Source organism: Haemaphysalis longicornis, unplaced genomic scaffold (assembly GCF_048455015.1).
Source record: "Haemaphysalis longicornis isolate Haplotype H1 unplaced genomic scaffold, Haemaphysalis longicornis Haplotype H1 scaffold_1, whole genome shotgun sequence".
NCBI lineage: Eukaryota > Metazoa > Arthropoda > Arachnida > Ixodida > Ixodidae > Haemaphysalis > Haemaphysalis longicornis.
Window position 1 is genome coordinate 15,560,863 of NW_027526203.1, and position 18,545 is coordinate 15,579,407.

The 18,545-nt window shown below is 47.1% G+C and overlaps 1 long non-coding RNA gene across 1 annotated transcript; it reads left to right on the plus strand.

Moving 5' to 3' along the window:
• The first annotated feature begins 350 nt into the window (after positions 1-350).
• On the plus strand, positions 351-1,886 carry LOC144163245 (uncharacterized). Its single transcript, XR_013320873.1, has 2 exons — positions 351-747; positions 1,532-1,886. It is a non-coding gene; the product is annotated as an uncharacterized LOC144163245 (long non-coding RNA).
• Positions 1,887-18,545: the final 16,659 nt, after the last annotated feature.

The following is an 18,545-nucleotide window of genomic DNA, read 5'->3' on the forward strand; positions in this document are numbered from 1 at the left end:
GCCTTTACGCACGTCTTGGCATGTTCTTGTTAGTTGAATGACCACTCAAGTTCACTCAAAATATTACTGAAGTTTGCGTGTTTTTGAATTTGTTTTCACGCGCAGCGCACAACAAAAAAAGTAGTTCCAAATCATTTTCAAGCTTGTGTCAAGTAGCACATTTAAATAAAAAGTATTGGCAGGTGTAAATGCCGACAGCCTTGCCTGCTTTTGCATATTGTTACATGAAGTCTCACTGTAGAGCACTCGTGTGCGTTATTTTGCGTGTGTACATGCGCACCCGGCGCGCAAGCAGCACCACTCGAGGGCAGCACTGCGGTCGTTGCCCGCGGCGGTTCCCCAGACGGTTAGAGCGCGGTGCACAGGCCAAAACGCAGCAAAAAGTAGTTACCTAAAGAGCCACAGCACCGTGCCACGAAACAAAGCGTACTTAAACTAAAGTGCAGCTTATTCAAAACAGCGTGAGAGAGAGTGTTAAACGTTCAGTAGGAATTGGTCATTTGTGTGTCCTAACGCAACGGTGAACGTCGAACTACTTCAGCGTTGTGCCTTTGCGCGTTCTTTGAACCCGCGGCGGGGCCGGTGCACGGGCGCGTTGCACCGACGGCTCCGTCTCTTTTGTGGCATTGAAACTGCGGTAGTACTCCTGTACGTGTCTGTGAGGTGCGTTTTGGTGTCGGTGGCTGTGTGAAGTATACCTGACTGGTGTAATAACATCGTTTGCCTGCTACGGCCGCCGCTGAAAACGTAAGTCACCATTTCATTTTTTCGCGGTGCGGGAGTGCTCGCGCTCGTTCCCGCCAAAACTTCAGCTGTACTGGCGCTCGCGAGTGCTGCTTAGTGTTGTTGGTTCTTGCGAAGAAAAAAGTGGTCACATACATGTGCTTCCAATTGTGTGACGCCAGTTCTAGCTATCCTTTTTCCGGCTATGTGTTTTCCAAATAAGCAGCCGTGCTCCCACTGCAGGTTCACGACGTTCAGCATGCGTTGAAGCAAGACTCGTGTGCAGTATAAGAGTTGCGGATGTATTACGCTGGCTTAATTAAACTCTACCTATTAATGAAGCTTTCGTTTCATTATTTTCTTGAGCAACGTAAAGGTATTGTCGAGCGACAAAGTAATTACACTACCGCTGGGCTTCTCCGTCGGTTCCGTTCGCGTCTGAATTCCGCGTCTGACGGGGCAGAAGTGAGCGAAGGCACAACAAAATTTCACGGAACCGCTGGCGTGTCGCTTTGTCTATTGGACTTTTTATATTACTTTGCGCTACTGCAATAAGAGTGAAGCCCATTTTCGGTGAAATTCCGGACTGTTTTCTCCAGAACGAGCCAAGTAACTGCTACCGTAAAAAACGCAGTTTTGAAAAATGAATAGTGCAGTACGTTTTATGTTTCATAGCGAGTGTTAACAAGCTAGAACTTTAGGCTGAATATTTTCACACGGATATGTGGTAAGGCTTGTATAGGTGCTGTATTTAGTAAGCAGCGTGAATTTAGCATTATAGTGAACTATTTTTTTTTACTTATTGCAGGCGCTACGACGCACAGGTGTTTCCCGTGGACAAGTGGCGGATGCAGCAGTGACAAGCTTTCCAAGCTGGGCTATTCTACAATAGTGCTGTTCAAAAACATATTGTGGTCTTGGCAGGTCGGCGAATTACCGGGAATGAGGGTCCTGTTTTCATTTACCTGAATGCTTCTGTTTTGTAGGCATCTCAAGCAGTTAAACGAATGATAATCGGTTCGCGCTTCATGAGCAGCGCTTTTTAAAATTTTTTCTCGACTGTTGTTTGTGTTTGCTTTCATGTTTGTGTTCGTATTCTTGCCACTGTTAAGCGAGGTTTCTCGTATATTTGATGAAAATAATAAAAAAGCTACACAGAGAGACCCGGTGTGTTGTGTTGCTCCATTGTTTTTGGCAAGTCGCGTATGTATAATTGGTTCGCAAAGTTGATGCAGTTTGCTTATTGTGCCTCGCGGTCCCATTTCTGTTTTATACATGCCATTGTACAGGAAATTATTTATCGAGTGCGCATTAAATAAATAATGCGCACCCGTTTAATAATTTCCTGTATACTGGCATGTATAAAGCAGAAATCGGGCCGCGAGGCAACTCGTAAAATAAGCAGTGGTCGTAAGGACTGGTCACAAAGCCAAAAATGTGCATGAAAATAGCGTGGGGTCCACCAATTGGCATTATCATGGCAAGGTACTTTGCCAAGCGTTGTCCAATATTGGCCTTCCAGGGCTTGGCCAATTGTTGGCTTGTCACCCTTCCCAAACACCAGCCAATATTGGCGGCCGAGGTATTGCCAAGCTCGGACACATTGGCCACTGATGTTTTGCCATGCTTGGGCTTGGCAATTTCTGCTGCTTGGGAGATTACATGCTGCTGTCAAAGTAAAGTATATCGGTTTGCCAGCTGTTAAAGGCCAACTGCACTCAAAATTTCGACCTCTTGAAAACCCTATTTTCCTATATTCTGCTTGAAAAAAAGGCAACACGCAAAATACAACAGCTGAAATACGCGCGTGGATGCCGCAAGCGGCCAGCAAAAAACAGCGATTTTGAAACCGAAACCGAGGAGAGAGCGGCCATTGCAGTGACGTTGCAGCCGTCCAGCGAGCGGCCGGACGGTCACCAGCTCGGGGGAATGTCTGCGCGCAAGCTCTACGCGCGCACGGGCAGCACATGGGTGAAGCGCGCGCAGCAGAGCTCGACCGGTTCTCCAGCTGCGTGGCTGGCCAGAGGAAGAAGCCCCCGTCGGCTGGAACGTCACAGGCGCGTCATGGCTGTTTACGCGATCCGCCGGTAGGTGCAGCGTGGTCTGCGGCGGAGAGCCCTTTTTTAAAGCCTTTTTAAAGGCAAAGGCTGCTGCACCCCGGGGATCCTTTCCCCCGCACTTTGTTACCGCACTTCTTTCTTTCTTTTTATTTTGGAAGGTGTGTGCGCGCCCCATATCACGCCAGGTTTGATCTGCTGTGGCTCAATAGGGAAGAATGGGTCTGTGTCCTCAAACGTGGGCACTGGCTGAAGACTCTGCCGGCAAAGGTCTAAATAGTGCTGCACGAAGGCTGCTTGCGCTCCCATTTAGATCATAGAATCTGTGGCTTTTGTGGGGAGAAGAATAGGCCGAATTCAGGAATACCTTTTAAGGCCCTCATTTGACAAGAGTTCTCGATTACTGGTGCCCAGTGCACTTGATCTTCCACTCTGGTGCACTGTAGTACGCGCCGCTGAACACCAGCGTTTTTGTCCGTATAGTTTTGGCGCAGCAGCCTGAAATGTTTTGAAACCTCACCATACTTTCTGTGCATAAAGAGACCAGCAGGTGCCTTATTTTGGGGAGTGAAATCAGCACAGCTGGGACAAAAGAGGCCTGAATTATATTAGATGTGACAAAAAGATGTTTGGAGTAAACGCGTACGTGTTAATATGCCGTCGTGCCTACAACTATCTGTATATTTGGTCATGTTGTACCAACTTTTCCGAGCTTCCAAAGTTACAAGGTACACTGCAGTGCTGATCACAAAGAGCCAAAAAATTTGGCTTCTGGCACAAGCACAACTTTGCCACCCTTGTTAGTGATGGCCTGGAAAGAATCACGCCGAAGCAGGAAGCACCGACCAATCCAGGAGATACACTGCATGTACTTCATTTCACCAACTTCACACACCGTTGTAAAAATTGTGCTGGTAACTAATAAACAGCGAGAGCACAGCGCTGTACTACACGCTGGTAAGGGCAGCAAATGTAGCGCCAATATAATCTCCCACATAAACCCACAGCTCCTGTCAACACCAAATTGATAAAAGCGTTGTTGCACATAATTTGTATACAAACGTCATGTAAGTAGTGCGCACGTTGCTTCTGGTCATAGCAGCAGCTGTCCAACAGCCTACCACTGCAAGTGATGAAGAACCGGCCAACCATGTGACGTTTGTTGTCCAAAAAGAAAGAATTCAGGCCTTCGTTTTCTGACAAGCAGACTGGATGCTCATCACGCTGAAGTTCCCCAGCAGTCAGAGCTGTGTGCGCGCATCCGTTTACGCGTATGCGTGCTGCCACGTGCACCTGCAGCTGGCAGCACGTGGCAGCAAGGTTCCATTCTGCCAAGGTGCCGGTTTAGCGCCGCAGTGAGAGGATTTGGCTGCTGCTCTGGCGAAATGAGTTCAAGTACACCAGTCCATACAGCGGTGGCCCCGCCGACGCCACGTATATGTACGGTCAGTTTTCGCGTTTGATGTTACACCATCGTCTTTAAAACTGGCGAAACTTGCACTAAGTGACGCAAGGCGAGCTGGAGGATTTCTTTTTAGATCCTCCTGAAGCACTGAATGACACCACCACGTATTGCGAAATTCGTTTATTTACGTGTTCCGTCGTCGCTTCTCACTGTGGCAGTAGTAGTCATCGTCATACAGTCGAACACGCATATACAGTCGAACACGCAATTCCAAGGGGATTTCAAAAAAGTTTGATATATCGATAATTCGAAATATTCAATATGCCCATCTAAATCTTATCTGAAAGCTCCGCACATCACATAGCTCTTCAAAGTCGCGATAAGTGGTAACTTGCGGTGCAGCATTCGATATATCGAATGCGCCCATGATCGGGAGCTCAGTAGACGCGTACAACGGCGCTATGCTTTTGCACGGGATTTCCAAGGGGATGTTCAGACTGTTCGATATGGACAATAATTCGATATAAGCGTGTTCGATATATCCGTGTTCGACTGTATAAGGTCCCTAAAATTATCGTCATATCCATCTTCCGCATGCATGACTGGCTGACCCGGATTGCTTTGTCCGCAGGCTTTCCCATTCCTCCTAAAGTGAAATGCGTCGGCACGCGGTAGAACCGGCTTCGCGAGCTGGGCGTCTGCGAGGTGTCTTGCGCTCATCCTTGTGGCGCAAACGTACGTGACTGTTTTCCTGGTATTTTTCCGAGCACCACGGGCAAGCCAGGTTAATGCCGCACGCTCATCGCAAAACGCTTGCACACGTGCGTGGTAAACGGCGGGAGTAACTATGACATGTTTTCTGATGACGCCGCACACATTACGGCCAGCAACGTATGGCGGCTGGTCGTAATTATTATTAATTTTATAATGGGCACAATAGCAGTATTGTCGTAAAAAAGAACTGCAGCTAAATTATAAATCCTAATTGTTGTATGCTAGTGACATGTTGCAAGAAAATCGGAAATGTAATGTTATATCCCTTCGCTCACCAGCTGTACAAGTTGTACCTGCCCCATGGACCTTCAAATGCTGATTAGTCTCATGGCCAACACATGAGCCATACATGCTCAACTGTTCCCAAAAGGACTAAGCAAACACACAACCTCCAAGGAAACACATCCGGCACTGGGAAGAAACATTTAAAATTGGCTCACTTTATTTGACCAACAACCAGTACATTTTGCTTTTATAGCCCACAAAAGACCATCGCCAGCACTGCATTATGGCTGAAGAACTTTTCTGCAGTTGGCTTTGGCAACAAGCAGAATGCACCATTATGAACTGGAAACACATATGACAAGCCACAGCTTTTACCAGCCCATTGGTTGCACTGGGTGTCAAGAGATAAAAAGGAAGAACCAGCAAAAATGCTTTAATGTATTTAATGTATGCACAACGATCAAACATTAATTCAGAGTGTACAAAAACATCCCTTCCAGCATGTTCGGCTGATCAACCCATTTGTGACAGCCTTATCGAAATGAAGGCAAGAACGAGTCTGTGGCAGGATTTCAATGTGGGCTTTAAGAACTGTAGGCTGTATGCAGTCATAATTACTATTGTGCACCAAACACCCTAGTACACTGAGTGCAGTGAACTTCAGCAATGAAAGTAGTCATAAGAAATTTTTATCGTATGGTGACCGTTGCGAATCCTAGTAAACCGTTACAAGCACCTGGCATGCTGGCAAGAGAGAGGTAGAGATAGTAAAAGATTTTTGAAAGGAGAAGAGGCCAGCCTGAGAAACTGAACTTGGGCCTGCTACTTAAATCCCACTGGGGCAAGGAAGGTACTGAATACTGAGGGTATGAGAAATGACAGTGAAATCAACCAATGAACTTTGTACACTTAAAGCATGTATGGGGCACAGAAACAGACTAATCACTGCATAATTCGCATAACTTATTTACTGACCATAAAAAAAAGTTCCGCAGTTTGTGAAATTTCACCACATAGACCCAAGAGTCCTGACAGGACAAACAGCGATTTGACAGCTCGATCTTGCTTTTTCGTGTCAGCCCACGTGCCAAAAATCTTTCGTTCAGACAGAGGGTAAGCATTCAAGCGTAGTAAGGCTGCTTCAAGGTCTTTTCATCCACTAGTATACCTTGGTCAAAAGCTATGCAAATGATCAATTGTCTCTGTACAGCCTTACACAGAAGGCAGTCTGGGCTGTCCTCGCGTCCGATTGTGTGCAGATACTTTCAGGTCAATGCTACTTCAAGCCGCCGCCTGTGTAACAAGGTTTCATTGACTTCTGTGAAGTTGAGGGGCATGAGCAAGCCAGAACTTTGCTCGGGATCAGTCCTGGGGAGCTGTTCCTGTCAATCCTGTGGGTCAGACCAATGCAAGGCAGCAGCTTGTGCACGGGCTCTGTAGAGTATTGCATTTCTATCTTGTCTTATGATGTGTGTAGCCAAAACAGTGTATATCCTTTAGCCGGCACAAGGCAGCACTTCCTTCACAGAAAATTAGTTCTATAATTGTAATTACACTAGCTAGTTTCTAATAATTTTTTCAAACAAAGAGCACGACTACAAAGTGTAACAAAGGGAAGGGACAGCAACGACTTCCAGCTAGTGTGCCTTGTTTGAAACGTATGACCCATATAAATACCATGCGCTTTATAACATCAACATAGCAAAAACAGCACGACGCCATGCTGCAACTTTTCTGCTACGACCCCCATGAGCACTGCCAGCTTTCATGTCCGCAACCTCGTTAAGCTCGGTTTCCCCCTTGAGAACATGATTTTAGTGCTAAAGATGACAGACACACTTTACTGGTGCTTGCATCTATCAATCAAACACCAGCAAACGTCAGTTAATTTGAAATGATACGGGGTAAACTTGGAAGCTGGCACAACTAGGTGGGATGGGAGTGGCAACAAAAATCTGTGCACAATACAGCCCTGTTGTGGCATTTTTCAGCACGGCGACAGTTGTCACACCGCCCTTGTTAACCTATATTCGAATCTCCTGATACTATGGAGAGACTTGTTGCATCGGTGGCACACTGGAATTACCACTGTGTTGAACCATGGAGCCTGCCAGTTGCCATTCGAAGATGCGAGTCTGGCGATGGAGATTTTTTCTGGCGACTGTTGCACTGCCCTGCAGTGCTTCATGAATTATTTCCTGCTGGCACAGCCATTCCATTCCACGCAGACAAACAAAATGCGCACAGGCCGCATGCAACAGGCATGTGTTTGTGTTGTTGTGTGGGAAGCAGGTTTGCCAACGGACCAGTCGCCTGCGCAGAAGCACCCAGTGTATGCTTAGATGCAGATACCTAGCGGGTCCACCTTGGTTCATTCCATGGAGGCAAAAGCAACGCTTTCTCATGTTTCTCTGATGGTGCTTTTCAATGGCCTCAACTTTGCATTGCATTAAACAACGAGACAGAGAAATATTTTATGGATTTGCGAGCAGAAGGATGTTAGGGCTTCCACCCCATGAGAGCTGTTCTTAGTCCAAATGCACTGAAACCCACAAGCACCGTCAAAGTCACCCACCCCGGACTTTCACTACCGCCTTCACCATCGCTACAGTTACATCTGGATTTTTTTAATTATTAGTAACGATTAATTATTAACAGTAACTCTACATGGTTAGTCAGTGAGTGGAAGTGGTTTGGTTAGTTGGGTCAAAATCAGAACAGACTGCTTTCACTTTATGTTGTGAAGTGGGCGTGACAGTTACCCTGGCTCGTCAGTGAGCAGGAGTGGTTTTGCCGGTTGGGTAAAAATCAAGCACGACTGCGTTGAGGGGCAGGCGAAGAGTGTGGAGCACGTCAGACATACTTTTAGCCTGTGCGATCAGTGTACATGCTTTGTGCCATTGAAAAATTTAGCAGGTATATCCCGTGTATTGTTTTTTACAAGTTTGTCCGACATAAGCGTTAAATCATTCATTCCTTTTAAAAGCAACACGAAGCCAGAAGGTGAGAAAGAAAAAGGTATGCTAGTAATACTAAAGGAAATTCAGGCTGTTAGCAATGGTTCAGAACGACATGCAAACAATCTTTGCTAGCATGCACAGTAGCTGACGAAATACTGCAGGGTAACAGTAGCACATGCACACGTGATTACAAAGAGGGTTATGGCATGTACAGGTAAGTGTGTATTTAGTGCTAATACGCTGCGTGCACACGTAAATAAAAATACCCTGCAAAAAAGATGAACAAGGCAACTGAGGTTAGAGCAAATAGAAACAACTACGCAGAGTCACCTAGATGGTATGCTTATAGCATCCTCGATAAACCGCACCGGTGTGCACCGTCCGTCCTCGATAAACCATGGCGCACCGTCGCAGGGCAATTTTCGGTTAAAAAAAATTGCTTGGTCGCAATTCGTTCGCTTAGTTGAAACGAAGCCAGGACACGTTTGTGAATGGAAGAATGTGCCTTTCTTTACTTGGTTTGTTTGTACACTGTATCTAGCTCCAAGTCAAGGCCGCTTCACACAAGCGCACATGCGACGCTTCGCTGACTGGTACGACAGTAGGAAAATATAAGGCCTCTTGAAGGGGGAGAAGAGTGAGCGAAGTCAATATAGGTACTAAGGAAATAAAATCAACTGATATTTTTACCGTACAGCGTAAAACTAGGGTGCAGGAAGCACTTTTTTGCGCTGGGCGAATGAGCACAGCGGCCAGCAGCACGACTACGCATCTGCGAACGATTTCCCCATCTACGAAATGTAATTGCTAGACGTGAGCTATTGTGGAAACTCGGGGGACGCTTACTGCACGAGCGCAATACAACAAATAGTCACCTAAGCTGCTTGAAATTCTAAAAGTAAATAAAAGTGTAAACTGGTCATACATTATATACCTGATATTTTCCATAGCCGCCAGCGGCCCCCTGTGGCCTAGTCGTCTGGTGCGCTAGGTATGTCACCGCAAGTGTTTTGCCAGTCACAAGTTCGAATCGCGCGGGTACATGCTTTTTTTTTTATGAGTTAACTTTTTGGTTTTTCGCCGATGTTTTCTATACTGAGTTCACCTTTTTTTGGGCCGCAACGTTCATTGCTCCACGAAGTAGTCCACAGAACTCGCGCAGGCTGGCACTGCCGCGCTAGCGAGTTCTCGTTGGTGTGCTGTTGCCATAAGCACCGACTGCTTGCGGGCAGTGGGCACAGGCCTCCAATCGGAAAACCTCCAACTCAACAGCCCAGGTGTCGAAGCTTTGAATGTCGGAATTCCAAACTCGGTAAATGAAACTCTCACAGCTAGTGAGACACAAAGGGATTGTGCTGATTTGAAAAAGCACTTGGCAGACCTGGAAAGAAGATACACCGTACTTCAAGAACATCACACACTTGCTAAGAACGCAATTCAAAACCGCAAAAAGCAAGTTCGAAAACATTCGAGTGTAATCATCAATTCTTGTGTTATAACTGCAGTGAAGTGTGTTTGTATCATTTTGTACATAATGTATTATGTATCAGCAGTGGAGGATGTCGTTCATCACTTTGTACATAGTGTATTTTTGATTCAAGGTATTAAATGATTATTCCTGCATCCGTGTAAGCCTTCATGTTTAGATTGCAGCCCAAGGACGCTGGTTCGATTCTCGGCCGCGGCGGCCGCTTTTCTGATGGAGACGAAAATACAAATCGCCCGTTTGTTCGAGATTTCGGCGCAGGTTAAAGATTCCTAGGTGGTCAAAATTAATCCGTAGCCCTCCACTACGGCGCCTCATCGCCTATGTAGCGTAGGCGCTTTAAACCTCACCAATAAATAAATCACGTTCAGATTGCACAGTGCATGCATGACACACTTTGCCGCCAGGCAATCCTATATATGTAAGTACCGAATAATAGTTTCAGTGGCTGTAAGCGTGCGGGACATTCGCACTTGAATATGCAGCAGTTCCCTTCCTTCGTGTACTCCGCCTACTTTCTGCTATGTTTATATGTAAACGCAACGACAGCAAGTTCACGGCGCCGGTATGACACGACGGCGAGAAGTTTCCCGCCATGTCACCTATCGTAAAAAAAGAAAGGCATTCACCATACCTTCGCTAATCACCTCAAAATAGAGAATACTTCACCAAAACCTTACTCTTCTATTCATCTACCCTAGAAAAAGAATGTATATCAAAAGTAAAGCCAAATCAAGCCCACACTGTTAGCGAGACCAGCACTATCAAGGCGTGTCACGCAGCAAACGCGCGCCCCGCGCCTAGCGGATGCAAGAAAATGGCGGTCGCGCTAGCAGACGACGCGGTTGTCCTCACCCTCAGCGGAGCGGGCGCACATCGAGGCACCCTACCTTCACTATAGTGCCTGGAATATAGTATATTCTAGGCACTGTACCTTCACGTTAACAGGGGTGTTCCTAGCGGCAGCTTTCCCTGAATGAAACTTCGGCCGGAGTTTCGTGACCAGACTCTTGCATGACTCTGGCAAGTGTTGCGCTGACATTGTTGTGCCTAGCTAATGGGAGCTGTGATGTCGAGAGAGCTTTCTCCCGGCCGAGGCACGTTCAACGATGGGACAAGTCTGGAATCGAGATAATCGAGACCGACATTTTGTGCATGCAGGTAGATGATAATCTACGCAAACGAGGATGTGTAAAAACTAGATGACTAGCTTTTCGTGAATAAAATTTGTCGTTTCTTAGAAGTTATCAATGCCGTTTACTGTCATCATTACCGAACAATTTCTAAAAAAAAAAAAAAAAGCCAAATTTCCGAGATTGACATGATTGTAGGGTTTAACGCGCCGACGCAACGCAGGCGATGAGGCGCGCCGTGGTGAACTTGCGCCGAAATATCGTACACACGGGCGTTTTTGGTTTTCGCCTCCATCACAAAAGCGGCCCCCGCGGCTGGGAATTAACCAGCGTCCTCGTGCTCTGCCGCACAACGCCTTATCCACTGAGCCGCCATGGCGGGTCAAATAGAGTGTTGGCTAGAAAACCCTAATGTCCCCCCAATGACCAGCTTGAAACGAACTCCCATTTTAACGCGTTAGAGTTTCTTAAGCTGGTGACGCCTACTGATTAAACAAATCGAGTGTGCAACATAGCACATCTGTAGATTTTAACACGGAAAAAACCGAATTTCGGAATGCCCTTACAAAAAGACCCGATTTCTCCCAGATTATCAGTTTGAGAAATAGCACCCGATTTTTACCCCCCGTTTTTTTTTAATAAAACCCGAAAACGAACAGCCCTAACTATACGAATGCAGACCCTATCGTTACTTTTTGCACAACTGGCCTGGGTTGCCCAAGACCTCCACATGAGCCTGCACATACTATTTTTTGGTCATGCTGTGTGACGCTTCAACGATAGCAACAGAAGTACAGCGGATATTTTGAGGGAAGTGAGCATCGAACCTGGCCACCACTCCCGTAGCATATGTTGTACCAGTGACCTGCAGAAGGAGGGTAAGCGCCAATCAATGGCTGAGACAAAACATCTTCACGAAAAAATACGGGCAGCAAGAAAAGCCAACAAATCTTTATTCTTGTTTTTCTCAAAACGACTTTTTTTTTTTGCGCTTTCTTCTTGCACAAGCACTTGTAACTTCAAAATATACGTCTTTTTCCTTGAAACTTTGCAGGCTTGTTTCTTTGTTAACAGCATTGTTATCCACCGGCCGATGCTTTTTCTCCCGCATGCGTTTTTAAAAGTCTCTTAACAGCCGATGTGCGTTTTAAGTGCAATGCACTTCTTGAGCGACCCTGAACCTGCGTCCACCGGCGATGTCCGCGCACGTGGAGATGGGCGCGCGCAGCGTGGCCGCTGACATGGCACATACCCACGTGGGGGATTGGCCAGGAATCTCCTCGTCTTCCTTGGCAACGGGGGGAGATGGGCGCGCGCTGCCTGGCCGCTGACATGGCACATACCCACGTGGGGGATTGGCCAAGAATCGGGCGTGAGAAGGGCTAATGCACCTGCTTAAAGGAGTACTGACACGAAATTTCAAAGCTGAGATCCGCTCTAGCAATCAAGTACAACGACAACACAAATAGGTGTCTGTGAATAAATGCATCTTTCCAGTTTCTTTGTAGTTGTGTGTGTGTGTGTGTGATCTCTCTTTCGCGAACATTACCGAACCGCGCAAATTCAACTCTTGCATTCGCACTTTCACATTCTTCCCCTCGGGGAAATGCGGGGAATTTTTAAGTAGTAGCCTGCGCTAAGCAAAGTATTCCAAACCTCATTGAAACTAGACAAGGCGAATCAATCGGCTGAGAGCAAAATTAGTAAAATTTTGCTGCGAATCCACTGCATCAGGATTTTAGTTTATGGGTGGGAAGGGAACGTGAATAATTAAGGACCGAAAAAGAAATAGAAATAAAATTAAACAAGACAACAGAAAAAGCTAGTAATTCATGAAAGTAATAATAAAAATTTACGGGTGATTTCGCACTCTCCCTAATTTTATAGTTACTTCACTAACAATTCTTCAAAGAAATTGCAAAATGGCTCATCGCCGTCGCGAGAACATAGGTACATCGAAGCCGCGTATGGCAGGTACGTAGCGTGCGACACAAAAATAAATAGCAAGAGATCAGTCTTTATTCGGCGATGGGCATCGAGTTGGTGACTTACCTGCTTCCGCCTCCCCCCTCCCCCCCCCCCCCCTCACCCCTTTTCTGCGTATGCCAGTAGCCAGGACTGTAGTGAAAAAGAAAAGAAGAGCAGCACCAGTGCGGAGTGGGAGACGCGCGCATCAGCAAGCCATTCATGCCGTTTTAGAGTTCCTGTATATAGCTCCCGCAGGGAGCTATATCGTTTTAGTGCGCAAGCACTCTGGCGGCCGCTAGTGGGGTTTGGCGATGGCGACGGCCACAAAGGCAGGGTTTCTAGCCAGGGTCGTAACCGAGCGAGCGTAGGCAGCTTTTCCTCCGCGGCGGAGGAAAATATGGCGAGAGTGTGCGAGGGAGGGCAGTATGCTGAGCCCGCATGAGACGCTCGTCAAAACGCTGGCTAAACTGTCAGGGTGAGGGCGGCACGCGCTGCTGTGGCGCCATTTCTCTTACTGCTTCCCCCTCAGATTCCGTGCGTAGCTACAGGGCTACAGACCTGCGCATCGGCCGCCGGCGCCGTGTCCGCGATTTTTTTTTGCTTGTTGTGTTCTTTATAGTTCCCGCGAGCGCCACTGCAAGCTGCGGCGCTGCTTTTAATCCTCTCGTCTCCTTTCCTCGCGACGGTCTTCGCTGCCGCGCACGGGTGGTCAGCGTTGCGGCTTGTTGGGTTTGCTTGTGTTTGGGCTTTTTCGCGCACATAATTTGTTCCTTGGCATCACTTCAACTTCTAGCTATGGCTGGAAGAGGTTGGGTGGAATAGTTACACACTGCAACGTGCGCAGTTGTGTACTGCTGCGTACCGTTCTGCAGGTCGAGCGGGCGCATATCGTTACACGCATTGGCGCACCCAGGATTTTTGTTCGGAGGGGGGGGGGGGGGGGGGGGTGAAATTTTGACAACAATGTTTATGCAAAACATGCTGTTCACTTGTTAACCTACAAACCAACTTCAAAATACGGTTTTCACGTCGAGGGCAGTTTCGAGGAAAAAAATAAGATAGAGCCCAAGCTTGAAATATACGTCTAAATGCAAAAGTTTACTCAAATTCGTTCTACGGCTGCAAGTGAGAAAAAAAATCTATTAGTATACGTGGGCATTTGCGCTGGGTATTCAAATTAACTCACACTTCTGGAATCCTGTTCAACACGGAACAGACCCGCGACAGGGCTCAGTGGAATGCGAGATTGCAGAGTGGAGGGCAGAATTTCTTGCTTTTCAGTCAGGTCTGTTAGTGCGCTAGTAAAAACGGATTTAATTTCTAATCCGTGTTCACTGGTTGGTTTTCCTAACTTCGCACGGAATTCACGTTGCCGCCTTCCTCGAGAATGTTATATAAACCGTCACGCGGTATTGAAAACAAAATTTGTTATTTAACGGGAGAGAGAGGGTTATTTCAGCTCGTACAGTGCTTCGCATTAAAAAGTCTGATCTTATTAAATATTAAATTTGAATTGAGGCCAGACGGCATGCAAGCTCGACCATACTGAGTCACGACTACGGGAAAAATTATCGCCCCCTCTCTTTTTTCCCCACGATTGATTCAAATATCGTGACTCCAGTTGCGCACAAAAGTTCAGAAAGTGATGTGGCCCTACAAAATTATCATTTCGGTTTAACGTGGCCTGTGAGGCGCGCCGTACCGGTCGGAGGCGGGGGCTACGGAATAATGAATTTAAACCCCTCAGAGAAATTACACACTCAGAAATTTCTTAATTATTGCCGACTGGCAATTTTTCTGTCACTAAATTTTTTTTTCGTTTTTTTTTTCTTACACTACTTCAAGTTGTACGCAAGTTGGTCGACGCAGTCTTATCTTAATTCTCGTGCCCCAGTTTTCTTCTTACAGTTTTTAATATATCCGCGAGATTTAGCTAAGAATATACAAAAATAGAAGCTTCCGAGAGCACAAACTTCGCTCAGTCGACTTCAGTTGTCGTTTCGTTGAAAAAGGGGGCAGAGGGTTGGGTCGACAGACCTCTGTCGACCCCCCACCCACACGAGGTGCGCCACGTATTCTACCAGTTCCGTGTCACCGATTTGTGGAACCACTCAAGGACAAGAGTGCGCGGCATAAAACAAAGCTGAATAATATCACTGTGCAGAAACCTATGAGGCCATCCTTGTCAAACACTGGCCCATATCCGCCGTGTCGGCTTCATGCGGCCGTGTCGGCCCTAGCCTCAAAATCCGGCCGACCCCTGATTAATACATTAAAACATTTGCCAACTCGTAATATGTGTTTTCTAAGTCTGTTTTGGTCTTGATTTAAGCTTGAACTAATGGATTACATTTAGAGGTAAACGTCCGTGCTCATCCCGGTACACGTTGAAGGATCCTTGAACTGAGCTCGATGTGCCTCGCATCCCAGGCGCAGGTACAGCACGTAAAAACCCCAAATAAAAACAAAACTGCATGAATTATTCTTTGGTGCCCCCGTCACTGCCACAAAACGCGATAAAGCTGAGATGGCCTAGCGCAAAATAAAACTTCTTGATCATGTTTAAAAGTTTGTGCGCATCTTCGCGTCAATCCGTACGTGTGATCTGACTGCGCCTCAAACAAAACAAACACACGTCGGCGTGCACCTCGCAGACATGCTAAAAATGTGCTAAATATATCTCATTAGGTGTAATTATAATGCCACAGCAAGTAATGTTCTTTGAGAATGTTTTCTAGGCTGCCAGCAAAGCTATAGCCATTGTTTCGGGCCTACAACGAGCCGCCGTTGTGAGCGCTGACGTTTCTACATTCCTTCGTTATTTCGGTGCCGGATTTGAACTGTCCTACTTCACGGCATATAAGGTAGAGCAAAAGAAAACATCTGATGTTTGGAAAGGAACGGGGTTTACACGATGTCGCGCGATCCGCTGTTGTAGCGGCTGTAGCAGCCGACGCGAGGTTGGGGATTAAACCCAGCGCCACCTCGCGAGGCGCGTCGTCAACATCGCGGCATTTTTCGGACCGCGTAGCCCCGTAGGAGAAGGGTGCGTGCAGCCGGTCGGATCAACCACATGACTTTTGCGCGGGAGGTGCAAACACGATTTGCAACATGCTCGCTGCTCCGCCGTGCAAGGCTCATCCGAACCACGTGACATTTGCGCGGGAGGTTTAAACTCAATTTGCAACAGTGCCTCGCCGGCGGCGGCGACGCGTTGTTGTTGCTGCGTTGTTGTTGCCCTAGCAACGCCACCGCCCTGTTGGCCTTGAAGGCGTTATAATTGCCATGGCAACAATGCGAGGGCGCGCAGCTTGCGTGGGGGAGAGGTAGCGCTCTCCCCTCTCATGCCGGTTGGATGCTGAGACGCAGCAGATATGCGCCGTGGCCGAGAAGACCTCTGTTCGCGCTGCGCACAAATTTCGCATTAGTGAGTATAGTAATCACTGGTCGCGCGCCTCTTTGGGTGCAAGCGCACACACGAAGCTCAAAACGGCGAAGCTCCGCGGTCCCCTTTTAGCATGCCTTTTAGCCTCTATGGTAGCACAAGTGTATCTAATTTGGCGCCTCCCCTCACGGACGACGAGCCCTTGCTTAATACACCCGTCATAGCGTCACGAGTTAATCTTCTTTGCTTACTTGGAGCCCGCGCGTTTGCTTTGCTGCTTAATCCGCGGTGAGAACGACCCTGCCCGGCAATTGTCTACAGTGTCGCAACGCTGAGTCGCTAATAATTAGTAACCCCTGGAAAAAAAAGTCTGAGACAGTGCAGGCCCATGGAGATTGGCAAACAGCTCCCACGTACGTTCCTCAACCGCAGCTCAATTATGCGATAGCCGCCAAGCAGACTGCAGCGATTCGGTTCGGTACTCCGGGGTAGCTTTTGCGCTTTGGGAGTGCTATCAACGTAAATTGGCTACTTCCACGTGTCGGGAACGTGCAGGTCGTAAGTTGTGCAGCAGGAGGAGGAGGAACAAATGTTTATTCTACATATTTAGAGCAGATGGGCGGCCGCCTTAGTCCAGGTAGCCACGTGCTGTCGCTGCTCGGGTGGCCCGCTGGATCAGGCTTTGCTGGTCCTGCAGGTCCGAGCTGGTCAGGGCGCACTCCCACTGCTCGAGAGTAGGCAAAAAAAAAAAAAAAAACAACAACAGAAAAACGTCGAAGGGGCAGGAAGTAGGGGAAGGGTGGGGACGAGCCCGCACATAAAAATGCTTGGGGAGGAAGGGGCTCTACATATATTTCAGGTGTCATATTTTGTACCCTGCAGTATTTTTAGGCAGACTATACGGAAATAAAGTTTTCAAAAGGTTGAAATTTTGAGTGCAGTTGGCCTTTAATCCTGTTTTCCCCCTGCTAGGGTGCAAACCATTCCCTGTCCTCTTCTCTGCAGTGGCAGGTTATTACCTTTCACACGTTCCAGTCTTGAATGGCATCAATACAAGTTGATCACCCAAGTTTCCGTGCACAAACAAAAGAAATCTCCTGGTTTACCTCCTTACAAACCTCCTCCCGCAATGTACGTGGGAAGCATGGAGGCAAAACAGTCGTGTGAAGCTGAGGTATTTTCCAGATGTCCATGGGTCTGAACAAAGCTCCACAATCCCTGGTCTTTCCTAGCCCCTCGAATCACTGGTGTGGACCAAAGGGATCTTCCTTAGAATGATATCTTTCCTTTTATTCAATCACTCTCAATTCAGACAAACTCCCCAAAACAGCCCAACAAGAGCAATGCCTGTAATACGTGGGCAGCATGATGGACAAGTCCACAAGTGGGAAATGGTGGCGGTAGAACAACTTCCTCCGTGTTGATGCCATCACCCCACTATCTGGGACCACACAAGGAGGCTGGCACTATCCCTCTCAGCAAAACTAGCCAAACTGTGACAGATGGACTGTCAGCAGCATTGAAGGGACACTGATGTGTACGACCAAGTGATCCATCTAACATGCACTGGCTGACACGTCGCCACGCAACTGTGTCGTGCTCCAGTTTCAGAAAATTATGCTTGGATAAAAGATTCCACCAAGATCTTGCTTTTTTCGAATGGGAAAGCCGCAACCAAAAAAGCTCACGTCTGCACATCCGAAACTGCTCCTCACTAAACAGGCCAAGAGAATTTGGCACGACCCCACATCCGACGCCAAAGGAGTGCTCAAGTGAGTCTTTGCAAAGACACTGCATAGCAATCACAAGATTACAAGGAGTGGTTCCACAGTGCACACGACTCTCAAGTTTAACATCAAACAATAAACTAATTCATTACTATCAGTTAAAAAATAGCTTCCATTGTCAAACTGAGAGGTCACAAGGGTACCTTTGTGACCTTAAAGAGCCAGTGATGCGAGTTTGTTGAGATCTCATTTCTGGCTGCATGGTGCAGTTTAACCCATTCAACCCCTTATTTGACCATTTAGCACAAGTCTTTGCTTCCCTGTAACAGGTTGGGGCCATGGCACAGAGGAGTCACCTCAACCACCAGTGACCTGCAATGTGCTTCAAAATCCCATCCTTCAAAATGCTTGTTTTCACCCATTTCATGGAAAATATCCACTTTTGGTTGGTTTGTTTATGCACAGGTCAAAACATGGTAGAAATTCACTAAATTTAGCCTTCTGAACTTACCAAAATGTTGTTACTGCTGATGTCAGCAAATGGAAGGGGAGGTGGCTGAGGGATGCATCAATTCAGAACTCATTTAATTAAAAATACACATACACTGGCTGTAAAAACAAGGAACATAGGCTACGCATTTGAGAATTGCATGTGTTAACGTTTTACAAAGGTGGAAGCGGGCTTGAGCCTTTTGGAGTAGC